This window comes from Chlorocebus sabaeus, chromosome 7 (assembly GCF_047675955.1).
Source record: "Chlorocebus sabaeus isolate Y175 chromosome 7, mChlSab1.0.hap1, whole genome shotgun sequence".
Lineage (NCBI taxonomy): Eukaryota > Metazoa > Chordata > Mammalia > Primates > Cercopithecidae > Chlorocebus > Chlorocebus sabaeus.
Genome location: NC_132910.1, coordinates 125870262 through 125890607, shown reverse-complemented (window position 1 = coordinate 125890607; position 20346 = coordinate 125870262).

The window sequence follows — 20346 nt, the reverse complement described above, 5'->3', positions numbered from 1 at the left end:
CCCATTATGGGTAGGTCTGAACCAATCAGTTGAAAACCTAAATAGAACAAAAGAATTGACCCTCCATCTATAAGAGGAAATATCTGCCTGAGTGTCTGAGTTGAAATATTGGTCTTTTCCTGCTTTCAGACTCAAACAGAAACCTTAGCTCTTCTTGGCTCTCAAGTCTGCTGGCTTTTGGATTGAAACTTACTATCAGCTCTCCTGATTCCACAGCTTGCTGAGTACAGATACTGGAGCTGCTCAATCTCTATAAGACTTTATAATAAATCTATCTATCTATCTATCTATCTATCTATCTATCTATCTATCTATCTACCTATCCTATCCTATTGATTCTGTTTCTGTGACCTAATACAGCCACATTCATGGTTATGGAAGACAAATAACCTTTTCGTAATTTCAGAATCAAGCCTAGATTCTGTTTTTTCAGCCCTTTCTGTGAATTTTGCAATCAACTAATTCCCAGTAGTAAAATTTCCCTTTTAAAACAGGAAGATAGTTTATTCATTCCCTCAATTGAAATAATAATCATAGAAATATTAGCTATAATTGTATTATAGTTATTTCCTCTCTGATGGTTTTTGGTTAACATAATTTTTATGTTCCTCTAACCCTAGTCAAATAATCATTGATATGTTAGTAGAATAATCACTTCTTTTTAAAAAATTATGAAACAAGCTTACAGAAAAAAATAAAGATTTCATGTAAAATGTGTATCTCCTACCACGTTTACATTAAATTTTCACATTTTACTTTTCTATATGTTTTCATATTTTTAAATAAATGAAGGTTAGCAATAGCTGAGTTTCCTTTCACTAACCCTTCACCTACTTCATTCCATCACACTGACCTCTGCATTTTCAGAAGTAACAAATTTTAATAATTTCATGTTGTTCTTCTTTGATGCATGGGTGTATATCAAGAAGAAAAATATTGCCTTGGTCGCATATTTTCAAATTTTATATAAATGGCAAAATATCATACAAATTATTGGCAACTTGATTTTTCACACATGTCATTTCAGTCATTTAGCATCATTGCTACATACACCTCTGATTTATTTACTCAATTTGCTGTTTAGTAGCAGATTATATGACTATCAAAAATTTGTATATTTTCTTCCAAGTTTACCTAGCATATGCACAAGGGTTTACCTAGTATATACAGAATTAGAATAGCCAGGTGATAGTAAATCTCAGCCATTAATTTTAATAGCTGTTGTTAAAATAATCATACAAAATAGTTGTGCCAAATCAAACTTTTAGCAATAGCATATGTAAATTTCCTTTCTCCACATTTGTTCCCTTACATTACAAACTTACAGATAATGTTCTAATAGGCTGTATATCTTTCTTATTCACAAACAGGAATGCTTTTCATAGTCTCAATAATGTTAATTTAATCTCTGCAAATACTTTCTCCTAGTCTGTGACTAACTTTAAATATTGTGGTGTGTTTACTTGAACACACAGAACTAATTTAAAATAGTCTAATTTGTACATCTTTACCTTCAAAGGCAGTATCTTTTTAAAGAAATGCTTTCATTATTTAATCAATCAGATATTCACTATTTTTATTTTTAACAAGATTTTTAATTCTTTCTTTTTTAATTTGAAATTTAAACTTTTAATTTGCCAGGAATTGATTTTATGTACGGTCTTAGGTACAATTCTATTTTTCTTTTGTTTTCTTTTCTATTTTTCTTTCTTCTTTCAGATGAACATTTAAGTATCCCACCATCATTTATTAAATATCTTATATTTGAGTTGTTTACTGTTTTTGGCTTTAATGGATAGTACTGACATGAACAGTTATGTGCATGTCTTTTTTTGTGAATCCACATTTTCAATGGGAATATATCTAGGATTACTAGGTCCAACTTGTGAGATGCACTGCCAAATATTTTCATATGGTGGTTATAACCATTTACCTTTCTCCCAATGTTTCTGTACAAGATTCCAGTTTTTCTCTTCATTGGATTTTAATGTAAATAACAAGCCAATTTATGATTGTCATTAATACTGATTTATAATAATCCTTTTTTATTTTTTAAAATATTTTCTATTCTTTAAACTTCCGACTTAGCTTTTAAAGTGTGCTTGGTCTTTTAATGTAGAAATTCACATAAGCTGCACTTCATGGCAGTTTTTATATTTGCTCCTCATTTCCAGTTTTTGCTTCTTCTCAATCTATTTCATCTGTTCCTTCAAATAAAAAGTTTAGTATAAATGGTGACAGAGATAATTATTGACTGACTCAGGATTTCAATACTTCTAAAAATTCATATTTTAAAGAAGATTCAATCATAAGTCACCCAAAGATATCCGTTATTGAGTTAAGAACGTTTCTTTTTATTGCTAACTGGCTAAGAAATTATTTTTGCTGTGAATAGAGCTTAAATGTTATAAAATTATTTTTCTGTATCTACTGAAGCGAACATGTGTTTTGCCTTCTTCAACATGGTAAGATGTATTTTATTAATACTTTTTTGATATTAAAATATCCTTGCTTTTTAAAGGTGAAACACTTTATGAAAATGCTGTTTTTCCCTACACTGAATTTGATACACTTATTTGTGATGAATTTGCATCAATCTCTGTAAGTGAAGTCGTTTAATTTTTTCTTGAATTGTTCTTAGCCAGTTTTTACTAGATCTATAATACTAGTTAAGTACAATTTCCTTTATTTTTATTCTATGAAATGCTTGCTGTATGTTAATAATAGAGATATCTTTCATAAGGTTCAGCGCTCAACAGTTTATCTTTCGGGACTACTGTCTATTTTGGCAAAAGGTAGGGCAAATAGTAATTTTGATATTAATTCAATTTTGTCAATTTTATTTTTAACTTTACAATATTGTTCTTATATATATGTACTCAAAATGACACATTGTGTCTACATTTCTTGGAAAATTTTTTCCACAGCCTCTATTTATAGTGTTTAAAATCTCTTCTCTGCTGTATTTATGATAGTATCATAATTTTTCTTAACAAATCTTTTACTTTATCTTTTATCTCTTTTCATTTATGTTTCTGGAGCTTTGCCTATTAATTATGCTTTTGTAGGGAACATTTTCATCATCTTGGTTCTATTTATTTGACATCCATTCTGTCAATATTTGCTCTTATTTTTATTATTTTCTGCTTGAGTTTCCATAGATTTGCTTTCCTGTTTTTTTTTGTTTGTTTGTTTTTAGCCCAGCATTTTTAGGCCAATATTTTAGTCCTTTACGTAAAGAAGTAATGGGGCCTAGAGCAGTGGCCCACTCTGGCAATCCCAGCACTTTGGGAGGCTGAGGAGGCCAATCGCTTGAGCCCAGGAGATCGAGACCAGCCTGGCCAACATGGTAAAACCCCATATCTACTAAAGATATGAAAATTAGCCTGGAGTGATGGCATGCGCTTGTGATACCAGCTACTCGGGAGGTTGAGGCACCAAGACTTGCTTCAACCTGGGGGGCAGAAGTTGCGGTGAGCCAAGATAGCACTATTGAACTCCAGCCTGGGTAAAAGTTTAGGCTTTGGAATAAGAACTGAATTCCAATTTCCGTGCTACCTATCTGGTAACTGCATGACTGTGAGGATGAAATTTAACCTCCTTAGACTTATTTCCTTACTTGTAATAGAAGGGAGACAACTGCTTTACCATGGGCCATTGTGAATATTAAATGAGACAGTATATGTAAACAGATTCACGAAGAGCAGGCAGGTAGTAAATGCTCTTAAATGGTAGAGCTTGTCATTCATCTTACTACTAAATGAAACAATAATTATGTTCTTGTTCATGTTGAAAATGTTCTTAATGTTTAGAGACATTCGCACAATCCTAAAGGTTGTGTGTCTTTTTTTTTATTATTCAGAAATGTAAATCTACTACATTCAAAAGAGGTTTCGATTGTGAAAACATATAATTCCAGTTTATCTTATTTAAAAGTTTGTTTAAGTTTATCGTGTTTAAGTTGACTGAGACTTGAATGCTTGGAACCAAGTCTTAAAATAATTTTTCCATGATAAAAACAAACCAGTTGTTGAGTAGATTTACTTCTTTTGCAAATTTTGAATATTCATTTTTTTATTTTAAAATAAACTAATATGCTCTCACAGACATTCTGAGATGCATCCCTCTTTCAATTTCTTAATGTCAAGATTATATAAGTAATAGAGAACTATTTTGAATTTGTTATTTGGTAATGACTAGCTTATTAAATTTTTTGAGAGTATAATAATATGGGCATAAGTATGAAAAGAAAGATTTTTTAAAAATTGTTAAGCTTGTTAAGGTTATGAAGAGGTTGTGAAATAAAATAAAATATCATAAAAAGCTTCAAAAGAAAAGATATTTGGAAGGGATCCAACAAGAGACAGAATACTCTAAATTATTTTCAGTAATTCTTCATTGCTATTTTAAAATTATAACTCCATCTGTTCTAATTTCACTTGCTTTCCTATAAATACATCAGTTTCAAAAAGTAATAATCTTCAAATAAACTCTGGTACTTTAGCTATATAATTAAACCTGTGAGTAATTGTTGCTAGTAAATTATAAATAAGATTTTACGTTTATATTTCTACCAAAGGCAGGGTGAACCATAGGCCCTTTAAAAATTACTGTTCAGAAAAGCCTTCAGAAAATGACAATATTTCCTAAAATTTTAAGATACGATCTCTGATCTCCTCTTTAGGTACATGCTGGATAAGTATACATTATATGCATGTATATGTGTGTGTGTGTGTGTGTGCATATATGTATATACACACATATACACATGCATTTATGATCTGTTTGTTGTAACTAAAATAATTTTTATATTTTTTAACTCAAGTAATATTTCACTGAGGATAATAACCTTATTTTGTGAATCTCACCAATTTATGGTTATGTCTTCCCAGAAATCACTTATTTGACCTATTAAATTTTACAACATAAAATGGCAAAAATCAATGTATCTAAACCTCAATGTGATCTCCCAATAGACCAATTCAAATTGAATTAATCTAGGAAATAATGCCCATGAACCATTTATTTAAACAAAGCCTTAAAAGATTATTTTATGATAGCTTTTCTTACTAAGGCTCATGCAATTATTTCTATTTATCAAAACTCAATGAAAATTGAAAATGTTGTTTAAAAAGATGGAATTCATTATAGTGAATTATTGCTCAATGATATTAGAACTGGAGCATTTCAGTGTTCCAGAAGCACAGTTTAAACTTTAAGCACAAAAATGGGATTACTTATTAAAGCAGAATTTTTTATAACTCTTTGAATATCTACCCTTAGCATATACTTCAATATTCTATTAGAACACAAGTATCTATTTTTAATTGTCCTAGATTTTCTTGTATTAAGTACTGCGCTAGTCTGAGTTATATAACATTGCAGGGTATAGCCTGTATTTTGTTGTTTTTGTAATTTTAAAAGTGTTAACGTTTTAAACATTTCATAATGTACATTGATTTCCTTTTTGATACTAAGCTTCAGCTATCTAGTGCTCTTGGTGTTACATATATTAAGCCAGCTCCCTTCTCTACAGTCAACTACATTTATAAAGGTCATTCAGTTTATTTATACAGTATTCAGATATGTCAGTGGAAATTTAGAGTTATCCGTTTAGCTGTCAAAGCAATAATGTTATATCATTAATCTCTGCATTACTTATACATCAAAAATGTGCAACTTTCTAGGTTGCAGTTCCAGATGATTATATATGCAATGAATCACAGTTTAGCGCATGCCATTCTTTTTTTTTCTTCTGTTTTTAGTTCCCTTGAAAAGCTAGACAACTGCGTTCTTACTCTGTAAACCCTCACATAATTAAAACTAAGTGAGCAAATTAGGCTTAATATTTGAAAACCCATTTTTAACTCTTTGTGACAGGCTGTAACTACAGGGATTTGGAACGTCCATATTCTTTATTTCATAATCATTAGAAATGTATTTATTTCAAAATAATTTCCATTCTTAGCCCCAGCTCTTTACTGCAACATTCAATTAGACATAGGCAGAATGCAAAGAAGGGAATTAGTAAGAAATTATTGCAATAATTCTGGAAGAAAGCAATATATTTATTATTTTTCATTCACTTATTTGGCAATAATTGATTTCCTAATATATTCTAGACAAAATTCTAGCATCCGAGGATTTAGAAATGGGGAATAATGTACGTCATGTTTTTCCTGAAGCACAGTGGATGCTTAATAAATATTAGTCATCCTCACCCTCATATCCTTCCTATCCATTATCCTATTTCTCTTCACAGCAATTGTGATTTTATTCATCACTGAGGAGTATTTCAATACACTTGGGAATAATATCTACAGTTTTATAGGATGTAAAATTTAGGTAAGTCTGGTTTCCAGTTGCTTTTTCTAGTTAATATTCTGCATAACTTTTTTCATGGATTTTTCTTAATATAGGGTGTTGGTCTATGTAGATAGTTACCTAGGCATTCAGATTTCCTCCAGAAGTTAGGTTGGGGCCCTGATCCTTGTGTCTTAATGAAGAAAAGTAGAAGGAGACAAAAAAGAGAAAAGTCCTTAGTCAAATAGTTAATCCCTTTTCCAGTTTCATCGGTTCAGTAATTTCTTTCTTCTCCTTTGCACATGAGTAAGTAAAACGTTGACAAAATGGATAAAAATACTCCTTTCATAACTTTCCCTCTTTAGAGTACAACAAAATGTCCTCTAACCTCTAAAAACGTAAGAAATGAAACCTAAGTTTTTTTTCCCTATTAAATAGTTTATTCAAATGAAATCACAGTAACCTTTCGATGTTGGATATCTCCATGTTCTCCCAAACATTGTTTGTAACTAGATATTTATTTAATATTTGTTCAAGTTTGGAATATAGAATTGTGAGTTTATTCTCATGCTTCAGATAGTTATCAATTTAAATAAGATCTCAGATTATAGTGAATAATACTCTTGCATACTTGAAATTTGCTGAGAGTAGATCTCATCACATGTCCAAAAAAATTGTAACAACAGAAAGTGATGTGGGTGTGTTAACTCATGTGATCTTGATAATCATTTTACATTGCATATGCAATCAAATCATCACATGGTACTCTTGAAGTATACAAAATTTATGTCAATTATATTTCTATAAAGCTGAAAAATAGATAAAGTCTCAGCATTATCCTTTCATTAACTATATCTATTATCTTGCCAAGAGGATGTCAGATATTCTTATAACACTTTTATAAGAAAAAAAAAGAAAGTTTAAAAGAATGTTTAAATAAATAAATTGTTTTTAGGATTTTATATATGTTCTTTTGAAATAATTTTGCATATATTCAAGGGTATAATCTGAAAAGATATAACGTGTTATATGAACACTGCGAATAGCTACTGGTTATCTAACATATAGTGCTAAGCAGCTTTAGGAAGTACAAATGCAAACATTTAAGTATAAATTTAAGCATTATTGGGATCAGTGAACCATCATATATATAGAGATATATATATTTTTGCTTGTTATTGATGTGTATATTTAGAGATATACACGTATTTAGAGATATATTTGTAAATATTTTTCTATAAACTTTCCTGTGAAGAAAAACTTGGCATTTGCTTCCTGGATAAAATAATATACTTTATTAAATTAAAAAATAAACATCAAAATAAAAACCACATAAGTACAATATTTGCCTGTATAATCTTCAATATTTTGACTTTCAAATAACAAAAAAAGATAAAAACTTGTTATACCCTGAACATCCTAAATAGTAGGCTTACCTGATCTACTAGTTCACAGCTGCATTTCAACGTGTCATTCTAACTATAACTGTGATTTGCTTACATGTCTTTCTATACTTGGCGGACTTTTAAATAAATCAAAGATCCTTTATCAAAGTAAAAAGGATGCCTTGAGTTAAAGAGAACTCCTCACTAATACTCATAAAATGTTTTTATGTGAGTAAAATATTTTTATGAGTGCTTTATGTTATGTAAAAGTCCTAGGAAGCTACATTTGCATTTGAAAAGATAAAGAGTATTTGGTTTTAAAATATTCCCCAAAGGGAAGAAGACCATGTTTTAAAAATATGTGTGTGGTCATCAACTTTTTATATATTCAAATGAAACAGTAAAGGCAAGTGTGGGACATATGCATTTATACCCTTTTTGAAATGTCCTTGACAGATGCCACTCAACAATCTTGACTTCATTCTTGGAAGTGCTCTTAATATGATGTTTCAGACAATAGTCAAATTGACAATAATTAGCTCTCCCCTGGACTCAGAACCCTGTATTCTTCATGGCTAACCAACGGTGATGGTCTCTTTTACTTGTGTCACTGTAGGGTTTTTGAGGTCTCAGGAGAACTTAATGCTCTTGACAGTCAAACACAAGTTAGTCCCTCCCTTGGGTTGAAGCAAAATGCTATAGTAGCAGTGACTGGCTATCAAAGCAGAATAATAGGGCAGGTAATATAACAAAAACATAGATTTTGGAATCAGAATTTAGTTTCTCAATAGTGTTGTCTTCTGCTGGCATCCATGAGACTTTCGCCAACTTGTCAGTTCCCAATAGTAATATTAAAACGACAGGTGAAACCCTATCTCTACTAGAAATACAAAAAAAATTAGCCATGAATGGTGGCGCATGCCTGTAGTCTGAGCTACTTGGGAGGCTAAGGCAGGAGAATCGCTTGAACCCAAGAGGTGGAGGTTGCAGTGAGCCAAGATTGCACCACTGCACTCCAGCCTGGGCAACATAGCGAGACTCCATCTTCAAGAAAAAAAAAAAAAGGATTTTTTTTTAAAAAGGAAAGAAAACTATGGGTCAATATCTCTGATAAACATTAATGCAAAAATCTTCAATAAAATATTTGCAAACTGAATTCAACAACATATCAAGAAGATTATACATCATGATCAAGTGGGATTGATCCCTGGCATGCAAGTCTGTTTTCACATATGCAAATTAATTAAAGTGATATATCATATTAACAGAATGAGAGATGAAAACCATATGATTGTCTCAGCTGATGCAGAAGAAACATTTGACAAAGTTCAGCATAATTTCTTGATAAAAATACTTTTAATGGTTTGAGTATGGAAGGAAAGTTTCTCAACATAATTAGAGCCATTTAAAATGATACCACTAACATTATAATCTATGGGAAACAACTAAAAACTTTGCTACTAAGGTCTGGTAAAAGGCAAGGATGCTCACTCTCACTACTTATATTCAACATAGTACTGAAGGTACTAGCAAGAGCAATCATAAAACAAAAAATAAAATAAAAATAAAATAAAATGAAAAGCATCCAAATTGGAAAGGAAGAAGTAAAATTATCTCAATTACAGATAGCATCCTCCTATATGTAGAAAACCTCAAAGATTCTATTCAACATTTTTAGAACTAATAAATGGCTTCAGTAAAGTTGCAGAATACAAAATCAACATACTCAAATCTATAGTATTTTTACACAAAAATAACAATGAATCTGAAAAAGCAGTTAAGGGAATGATCCCACTAGTGATAGTATCAAAAGGTAAAGTAGGAATGAATTTAACCAAGGAGGTGAAAGATTTGTACACTGAAAACTATAAAGCAATGATGAAAGGAATTGAAGAAGACACAAAAATGGAATGCTATTCCTTGTTCGTAGACCAGTAGAATAAATATTGTTAAAATGTCGATACTAAGCAAAGTAATATGCAGATTTAATTCAATCTCTATCAAAATTCCAATGGTATTCTTCACAGAAGTAGGAAAAACAATGCAGAAATTTGTACGGAACCACGAAAAACCCTGAATAGCAATAGCAATACTGAGGAAGAAAAAGAAAGTTGGAGGCATTGTAATTCTTGATTTAAAATTATATGCAAGGTTTCAGTAATCAAAATACTATCATACTGGCCTAAAAACCAAAACACAAACCAATGGAACAAAATAGAGATCCCAGAAGTAAATCCAAGCATATATTATCAGCTAATCTACCTCAAGGTCATGAAGAGGACATATGGGGAAAGGAGAGTCTCTTCAATAAATGGTGCTGGGAAACCTGGATTTCCACATGCAAAAGAATTAAACTGAACCGTATCTTATACAATACACAAAAATAAACTCAAACTAGATAAAAGATGTAAGACTTTAAACCATAAAACTCCTGGGAAAGGAAACAGGGGAAATGCGCCTTCGAATTGGCCTTGGCAATGATTTTTCTTTTTTAATTTAACAGCAAAAGCCTAGGCTACAAAAGTAAAAATAAATGATTCCACATGAGATTGAAAAACTTCTGGACAGTAAAGGAAACAATCAACAAATTATAGGTCAAACTATAGACTAGAAAAATTGTAAACTACACATCTGATATAAGGTTAGTATCTAAAACTTACGAAGAACTCATACTACTCAATAGTAGAAAACAACCTGATTAAAAAATGAGCAAAGGACCTGAATGGACACTTCTTCAATGAAAAATATAATAATTGCCAGCTGATATATGAAAAGGTGCTCGACATCATTAATCGGCAAGAAAATACAAATTAAAACTACTGGAAGACATCATTTCACACTTATTATGACTTTTATCTAACAGACAAGAGATAAATATTGGTAAGGATATGGAGAAAAGAGAACCTTAGCATACTGTTGGTGGGAATGCAGATTGGGACATCTATAATATAAAACAGTATGGCAGTTCCTCAACAAATTAAAAATACAATTACCATACAGCCCAGCAATTCTTCTGCTAGGTATATACCCAAAGGAAGTGAAATCACCACCAACTCCTAAAAATAAATTCATTGCAGCATTATTCACAATAGCCAAACATAGAAACAACTAAAGTGTCTATGGACAGACAAAAAAAAAACTGTGAGATTTAGATACATAGAGATATATGACAGAATATTATTCAGTCATTAAAACAATAAAATCCTGCCATTTGCCACAACATAGATGAACCTGTAGGACATTACACTAAGTGAAATAAACCACAGAAAGAAAAATAGAGCATTTTCTCACTTATTTGTGGAATTCAAAACAAAGTAAATTAAACAAAGATGGAAAATAAAACCATGCTTACTATGGGTGGAGAAGAAAATGGGAAGATATAAGACAAAGGTTAAAAGTGGAAAATGTAGGATGAACACGTTTATATATCTAAGGTACAACATGAGGACTATAGTTAATAACGTTGGTCTGTATTAGGGATTTTTGTTAAATAAGTAGTCTTGGGCTACTCTTGTTGCAAAAAGGAAATTGTGAGTGAGATGATCTGCTTCACTATAGTAACCACTTTAATGTTTATATGTATTCCATAACACCCTGTGGTAAACTTGAAATCTATACAATGAAATTTATTTTTTAAAGTAAATGTCCAGGAAAAAATTCAAAAAATTATTTGCAGGATTTTCCCTCTTTAAAATCAGAATTTTGTTCCCCTCAAAAAGAGCTATTATTTTTAATATTTATTATATGCTAAGGAACTAATATAAATTAGCTTAATCAATCTTCAAAATAGTTCCAGTAAGTGGGAACTTTTATTTTGTAAAATTGCAATATGAAATTAAATTTTTAAAGGTATCAAATCCACTGTTATTAAAAGTTAAGAAGAAACTTGAATCAATGCTGTTTTCTCTAAAACCCACACACTTAATATTATTTTACATTTTTCCATTTTCAACTGTGTAACTCTAAAAGTATGTAATTGTTCAATCATCTAATATGATTAATAGTAATCTTATTAACTAATCATATCATAATATGATCTAATATTGTACTGTGTTACAAGCATTATGAAAGAAGAGCACATTTGTTTCTTGTTCAAAAATATAATCCCAATACCCAAAACACCATTTGCCAAATACTTGAATTTACGTGAATATTGAATAACTTGGTCTTTTAAAGATTAAACATGCAGGAGCTTCTCAATGATTCCAGATAATATTACAAAAACCATGGGTTCACAATTCACCAAATACTTGATGATATGTGTTCACTGAATTACATATTTTTCAAATTCTGTTTTATTAATTAATCAAAATATATAGTATAATTGTATGATTTATTTGACATTGATTATGACTCCATAATTTCAATGCCTGTATTATTACCTCTACTAATAATTGCAGATTGTATCATGTTTATTGTGTGAGCCTATGAGAAGAAGGGCAGAACAGAATTAAATTATATACATTTACATTTGTTCAAAGTGAAAACTAAATGTGTAAGTGCTTATGCTGCAAAAGGAATTTTCACGTTAATTGTCCTAGACAAAAATGATTTAGTATTGAGTTACCATAAGGATCTCATAAGTTACATACTTTTAATTCAAAACAATTGGTATCACATTCATTCCTATCAAATTCATATTTAATGTGCTTATTAGTCAGATAAGCAACCTCAGTGGTAGCATTAAAAAAGTGTAGTTAATTTTAATTGTATTAGATTCTTAGACTGATTTGCAATTTATTATTAAACTACTGTGTTTCTGTAATACCTAAAGACAAACAAAATGAGTTAAAATAACTTTATCCAGTAAATATTTTCCAAGGAGTCTGTCTATTATAAGAGTTCAGTCAGGTTGGTGGGAAAAACTGTAAAATAAATACAAACTTTCTTGGAAGCCTGGAAGGTTTTTGCAAAAGCCTCAGGATTGAGTTATGTCTGAAGGCAGCCTAATCCTCTTTGAGCTATACCAATGGTAATTAAGATAAGAATGTAGAGGAGTCTATCTAAATAGCTTGTTTACTTATGTGATCCTAAGACTAAACTTTGACCATCACAGGTGCATGATTGCTGTCTACTCAGGGGGTCAGCAATGGCAACTACCTTCTAATGGTGTTTACTTGAGACTTTTGTCATTTAATGTGTGCTCAATAAATGCCAGGAGGGCCAAAAGATCTAGGCCATGGCTGTGACTGTTTATAGCACCTTCCTTGGTGTCTGTGAGGCGTCTGGACACTCAGCTGGACTGACAAGCAGAATATCTGTGTCAGTGTACATTATTCATCTGTCATTGGGTCAGGGTCTGCAGGATGGATCCCCAAAATCTGTAACTTTTTAAGAAACACTTATCTAAAATGCAATAATTTGGAAGTCAAATGATGTATTTGCCAAAGATAATTGATTTTTCACTTCAGACTTTCCCACCTTCCTCCCTTTACCTTGTAGAATCACCCAGGGCTCCTAGATTATAATGACAGTCTGAGTCTTTGGAGCCAGGAAGAGAAGCCCCGTGACACATCAGTCCTGCTGGAGCATTTGTGACGCTGGCTGTGGACCTGGTGACTATGCCTCCAGGGACAGTCTATATGTCAGTTGTCCGGAACACAGGTTGGACAGGGTTGAGGTAGCTTCTTTTTGCTTCCTGGGAAATCTTTCTTAATGTGCCCTGGTTTGCCATAGTTGTAGCAATTAGCAGGTGCACCTCAGGAATCCTGGGTTTTATAGGCCTGCAGAGTGGCCACTAGAGCCTCTGCCTTTTTCTTGTGCTTCTTCTCTTTCTCCTGGGCCTCCTCCTGATTGCTCTTGTAAAAGGCCAAGGTGGCCACCTTCAGGTTTTCCAAAGTGCTATCTGGTCCTGTGGCCTATTTTTGCAGCTTCCTCCAGATATCAGGGGCTGCCTGAGTAACAAACTTGTCTTTCAAAATTAGTTGTCCTTCAGTTGAATCAGGAGACAGGGCAGTGTGTGTTACCAAGGCTTCTTTCAGTTTTTTCAAAAAGGTTGAGTGTTTTTTATCTGATTTCTTCACCCATGGATCCAGAGGAGCTAGCTGACAGGAGTAATCATACTCACTTGTGCTGTACTCTAGCTCTCTCCTGCTGACTGCCTCTGGGTCTCCCAGATCTAATTGTTCTTTTGGGTTTCCAAACTGGAGCTTGGAAGATGCTTTGAAGCAATTGAACTTGGGTGAGAACTTTTAATGGAGGGGGTTCCTCAGTCAATTTCTTAACTGATGTGGGAGTTCAGTCAGGCTGGTGGGAAAAATTTTAAAGATAGTTATAACAAATAGGCACAAACCTTCTTGGAAGTCCAGGGGGGTTGCATAAGCTCCCATAATAGATCTGGCTGAATGCAGCCTAATCTTTACCTTAAGTAAATAAATTAGGTATAAAGGGATGTAAGGGAGTTTATCTAAATAGCTTGTTTACTCATGTGGTCCTAAGACTAACCTTTTATTATCTGCAGGTACACAATTGCTCTCTACTCAGGAGGTCGGCAATGTCAATTACCCTCTGGTGGTGTTTACTCAAGATCTTTGTCATTTAATCTATACTGAATAAATACGAGCTTTGATAGCTGTTTGGGGTCACAGCTGCCACTCTTTACAGCACCCTCCTTGGTGCCTGTGAGTGGCCTAGACCCTCAACCAGACTGATAGGCAAGATATCTGTGTCAATGTACATTATTCGTCCATTGCTGGGTCAGAGTCTGTGGGACAGACCCCTGCATTAACTCATTCCTTAACAGGTAGATAACATCTTGAGTCAAACCATGGCACCCAAGAAAATGAGAAAGGATAAATTCAAAACATAATTCCATCTTTCTATCTAAATATTACTGTAACTGGATGCAGAATAAGTGTCTTTGAAAAATGTGAGGGTATGATTGACCCTTTCCCCACAGTGGTGATCACATGAGAGTTAACAGCCATCAAGGTAGGGTTTTTTTTTTTGGTGGCTTCCTTATCATACACTCAACTTTCTTATTTACAGATGGGGGAGGGGATTTGTTCCTTATTAAGTTGCCTTAGGAGAATGTGTGGCCAGGGAACTAAAGCCCCTGGGTAAAGGGTTGATAAGGCCCCCTATGGAAAAAATTCTGATTTTATTGAGTGGTTTGATGGAGTTTGGAATGTTAATCTGTAACTCTGCCCAGATACTTCTCAGGCTAAAGTTTGCAAGAGAAGTCGGGCTTGAGAGGCTGCGCCCATAATAAGCCTCCCAGGAGGAGAAAATTAACTTGCCTCTTAGGAGGGCTGTACAAATTCACTGCAAAGTGCTGAGTTCTCACATAGAAAAAGAAACAGTTTAAATGAAAAGGAGGATAGTCACTCAGGGAGAAATAACCTCCATTTCAATGCCATTGGGTGCTATCATTAGTTGATAAGGAGGTGTTCAGGTCTAGATCTTGAAATACCCTTTTCTCTAGGAAATCACAAAACAAAAACCTTTTTGAGTTTCATTCCTGATTGCTAAGGCACTTGCTGATTTTACCCAAGAAAATTGTATCTCTGAGTTGCAGAAACACCCACAACATTGTATACATAGAATAGATAGGAGCCATACAGCTGCAAAAGAAAGAAGAAAAATGCAATAGGAAAAGACCAGAAGTTCTCTTCCTAACACCCTAACAGGCTGTCAGGAACTGAAGTTAGTCCAGGGGTCTTTGGGTAACTGAAGTGTAGCCTCAAGCAGATACCCCTAGTTGTTCCAGGACCACCTTCCAATCCTACACAGCACCTAGACCTCCATGAAAAAAACCAGATTGGCACAGAGTCAACATTCCCCACACCCAAGGGCAATGGAGGATTGACAAAGTCCTCCCTAGCAAGCCAGTCCTCTGAGTCTTAAGTTTGGAAGCCACACTATTCACTCTTAACTGGCCAACAGAAGCCCAGTGTTTTATTTGAACTTGAGAAAAATACTGAGGACAAGTAGCCTCAGAAATGAAAATAATGAGAGAGAGGTCTGCTCCTACTCACCCTTCTGATGATCCTGGATAAGCCCCCAAACTGTTGCAGTCTGCTTAGTCCACAGTTCAGCAAGGTCTGAGTTCTTGTCCCATGACCAAGAAGAATAAGGCATGATGACACCAGAGAGTGAGTAGAGTAGGATTTATTAAGCAAAAGGAAAGTTATCAGCAATGAGAGGAGATCTGAAAGCAGGTTGTCAGAAGTGGGGCTGAGTACCAGGTCTTTCAGGTGGCAAAAACAAGAAAGTCTTCTGTGGGTTCTGCCCAAATGGGAGGAGTAAAGTTCCCTCTTATTAGTGTCTCATGTTGCATCTGTGCATGCCTGGGTTTGGCCAGAGTGACTCCATCTTGGTAATTATCCATACATGCCTAAGTGAAACCTATGGAGGGGCTAAAACCAGAGTGCTAATGTCATATTGATTTATTGTGCCCGCACCTAAGTTGAGACAGTCCCTTCTGAGCAACATTTTAACATAAGGGTTAGTTCTTAACCACATTTCTTTCTGCTAGCTCTAGGGGTGGTGCAGGGTCAGCAGTTGCTGACCATGGGTATTTTTCCACTCCTGAGACCCTCTCTCTCTATCTGCCTAAATAGCCTCTAACTGCCTCCTCTCTCATGGGGATTTTAGGTGTGAGCTCTTGTGCTCAGCCTGATCTAAGTATTACTAAGCTTCATCTATCTGCCTACAAACATTCTGGCAAACATGCTGCTTTTACAGATCTGTGTTCCAGATAGGACATTTCTTAATTTAGCTTAATAAAATACTTAGTCAAAAATATTTTACTTTCTTTATATATGAATCTCAAAGCTATGGTACAAATCTTTAAGATTATGAGATTTCTGCTTTTGATTATAAATCTTGTATTTTCCATGTATTAAATAATTCTGTAAGAAAGTTGGCTGTATTCCCATATCATGTATGCAGAACCAAGCTTCTCAGGAGTCCTTAAATTAGGTGACTTATTGAGTAAGCAGCATGGCTAGGATAAAACCCCAAGCTTTCTAAATCCAGAGACTTTTTTCCTCCAAAAAAACAAGTCTTTTCATTATCATTGCTTAATTATTCACTGACTGCGTGTGTTTTAATAAAAACATTTACAAATATTATGAAATTGGGTGTATTCACTTTCTCTCACTGCCATAGCAAATGACCGCAAACTTAGTTTGGTAAAACAACACAAATTTATTACATTATACCCCAGTAGGTCAAAAGTCTGAAGTGATTCTTTTGGGTCTTACTGGCCTGAAATCAAGGTATCAGCAGGGCTGTATTTCTTTCTGGAGGCCCTAAAAGAGAATCTCTTTTCTTTACTTATCTAAATTCTAGAGGCCTCCTGCATGTATTGGCTCATGTACTCTTTCTCTACCTTCATAACTAGTAGCATAGGATCTTCAAATCCCCTGATAACATCCTGGAAAGGTCTTATAATTTCAATAATATGTAAGTAGATTAGCACCATGGAAAACACAGGATAATTTTAAGGTCCTTAGCTTTAATCACATCTGCAAAGTCCCTTTGCCATGTAAACTAACATATTCACAAGTTTTAAAATTGGGATATTGGCATCAATGGAAATCATTATTCTGCCTATCACAGAAAGTAGCACATTATATGTTTTCCTCATTATTATTTCATTAATATTATGAAATATAAGTAAATCATTAAATAAGTTAATGGAATATACATGTGTTATCTTGGGACCAAAGAAAGTCATACGAAGCAATCTCTGCTTAACAGAAACGAGTTTGTAGTCTTAATATTTAAACGTATTTTCCTCTAAATAAGCATCCTTATACAGGACATATCATGATAACCATCACAAAAAGAATTGAGTCTCATCTGTTAATCAATTTTGTATGTATTTCTCTGTGTGCATCTAGGTATATGTGTTTCTTTCTACACGTATCATGTATCTTTACATGAACAAAAGTTTAAACAGTAATAATCATTCTACCTATTTAAACTAAATACAGAGATTTTTACTTGTCCTTGTTACTTTTATAAAATATGTATTTTAAAAATAGGTTTTATAAAATTTTCTTATCTGCTTGTAGGAAATGAGATACACAGAAAGCTACCACAGAGTAGGAGAAATTAATTGATTATTAAGACACAATGCGAATTAAAACTTAGGACATAAAGCAATTTTTAATTTTCTTTTGTCTAAAATCCCACAGTAATTTATTTTTGCATTTTTTTTAGCACAGATTAAATCATTACAAACTCATTGAGACATTAGAAATGAGCAGGTTTAGTCAATTTGCTGATAGGGCAACGTTTATAGTAACATTAAAATGATGATGTGGGAAGTTTGATTTTGGGATCATTACAAGTGACCTTAGCATCACCCACATTCTGCTTTTCATTTGGCTACATTTGCTACCCATAAGCAACTATTAGTTTTTAATTCCTTTCAAAAAGGATTTGGTGATTTTTGAACAGATATACTTTGCACAGAGATAATATTTTTATGTTGTTCTTAATCCTATATGTCTAAAAGAAAATGTAGGATTAGAAAGAAGTAACCTGAGACAGGTTCTGGACACAATGGTAGAGGAATGTTTTGGACAAGCATAACCTTGACCCATTTTTATTCATTTATGCAAACAATAGTGACTAAACATAGAACACTGGGATAAAATTCAAAATTTAGCACAACAACAATTGCTATGCACCATGTTTACCTATAAGGGTTATTTGTGTTTTAAACTGGGTTTAAAACATTTAACAAGATATATACCGTCTGCCCTCACAGATCTCATGGACTAGTAATTAAAAGATGTATATAGGCTATTATGTCACCATATTATTTATCTAATAAGTACTTTGTGGGATTTTTCCCTCCTTTTTCTTCTTTTGAGGGTATTGAACCAGTTATTTTCATGTAAGCAAAGCTGTCCATTTAATTTGTACTGTTTTAGGTCAAAGGAATAAGATTATCATCTTTGTGAATGGCAGTAGAGATAATATTATTCCTCAATACATCGGACTCCCATTAAGAGAAGTTGTTCTTAGAACTGAATATGTGACATGGTATAAAACAAAAACTAGGACACCTGAAATTTTAGGGTATGATGGTGCTAAAGGTTCTGAAGAAAGTTATAGATCTTCTTTGGCCTCCATAATTTAACTTTTTTGAAGTAAGGTATCATAATAGTGTTACGTGCTACCAAGTTTTAAAAATAAATAGAAAACATTCAGGAAAAGAGTGCTTTAATTATATATGAAAGTAGACTTCACACCAGCACGTTTTGAGAAAAAAATGTTGCATATGACAGATATCAACAACTAGATAGCAAGAAAATCTAAATGAAGTCATGTAAACATGATCTTATCATATTGATCCTATTTATCGCACAAGTAGAAAACTGTAATTCATTCTTTATTGTTATCAATCTATCTATCTCGATCATATACATATACAGGCAAATGTTTTATTCTAGTTTCTCCTTTGCAGGTAGAATGCTGACTTGTTAATATTTATGTTATCTGTTTTTAACACAGTGTTTGATATGTGGTAGTCGTTGGCGTATTTTGATAAAGTGAACTACTGCCCTGCTTCACAGCTTGTTTGCCATTCCACACATGACAATACATATTCACCATTTCCTTTGATCCTTCTCACATCTATAATGGTAGCTGATGCTGTTTCATTGGTATGGAATGCCTCTACTTCCTTTTCCTATCCAGGTACTTCTTCATCTGGTTTAATGCTTCCACATACTTCAATACACTACTCAAATCTTGCTTTTCATGAAAAGGAAAATCTTTTTCAATTCTCAACCCCATTATGTTCCCAAGGTATCTTCACATAGTGTTTAGTATTACAATTATGTTACTGTATGAGAGTTATTATTTAGTTTGACTTTCTCTCCACTGATCTCAGTACTTGCAAGACACCTTTCTTTATGTGAATTTGGTAATCAATTATCAGCCATGACTTGCCATAACTAGTTATCACTATGAGCAACTATTTTTTTAATCTCTGGACTTCAATTTCCTCACCTATATAATATCAATGTTGGAATATTTAATAGTCACAGTATTTTTAACATATTAAAAATTTACAGTAATAGTCTCCAATGATAATAAAAAACCAAAAAACTGATAAAAAACCTGAATATGGAGATCTGTAGTACTCTCTACTTTTTCCAAGAAGAAAAAAAATTAAAACTCATCAACAACAAATAACATTTATATATCTATATATATGTATCTATCTACCTATATATGTTTACAGATGTGTGTAAATTATATATATACACATATAAAATCCTTTTAGAAATAATTTTCTGAATTGCTGAGATTATCTTTTATATATTTGTGCATAAAAAGAAGAGTTGTCCCAAATATTTTGGAGTTTCCTCCTATTTTCCTAATAAAAGGATGAAATGTTTACAATGAACATTCAGAATGCTACAAAGAGATTTAGTTATTATTTCTTACAAGCTTACATCTAACCTAATTCCAATTTCTACTTCGTAAAATGTGTTCCCATTTGCTTTTCTAATAAAAAGCTGTTCTAAAGAACTCAAGTAAATATAATTGTGTAATATTAAGTCCTCACGATATTGATTATCATATTTTCAATCATCCTGATGCTCTATTCATTAAAATAAATTATGTAATTCAAATGAAAGCAGTAACTCATTCTTTTAACTTTCATAATCCAAAATTCCAAAATATTTGT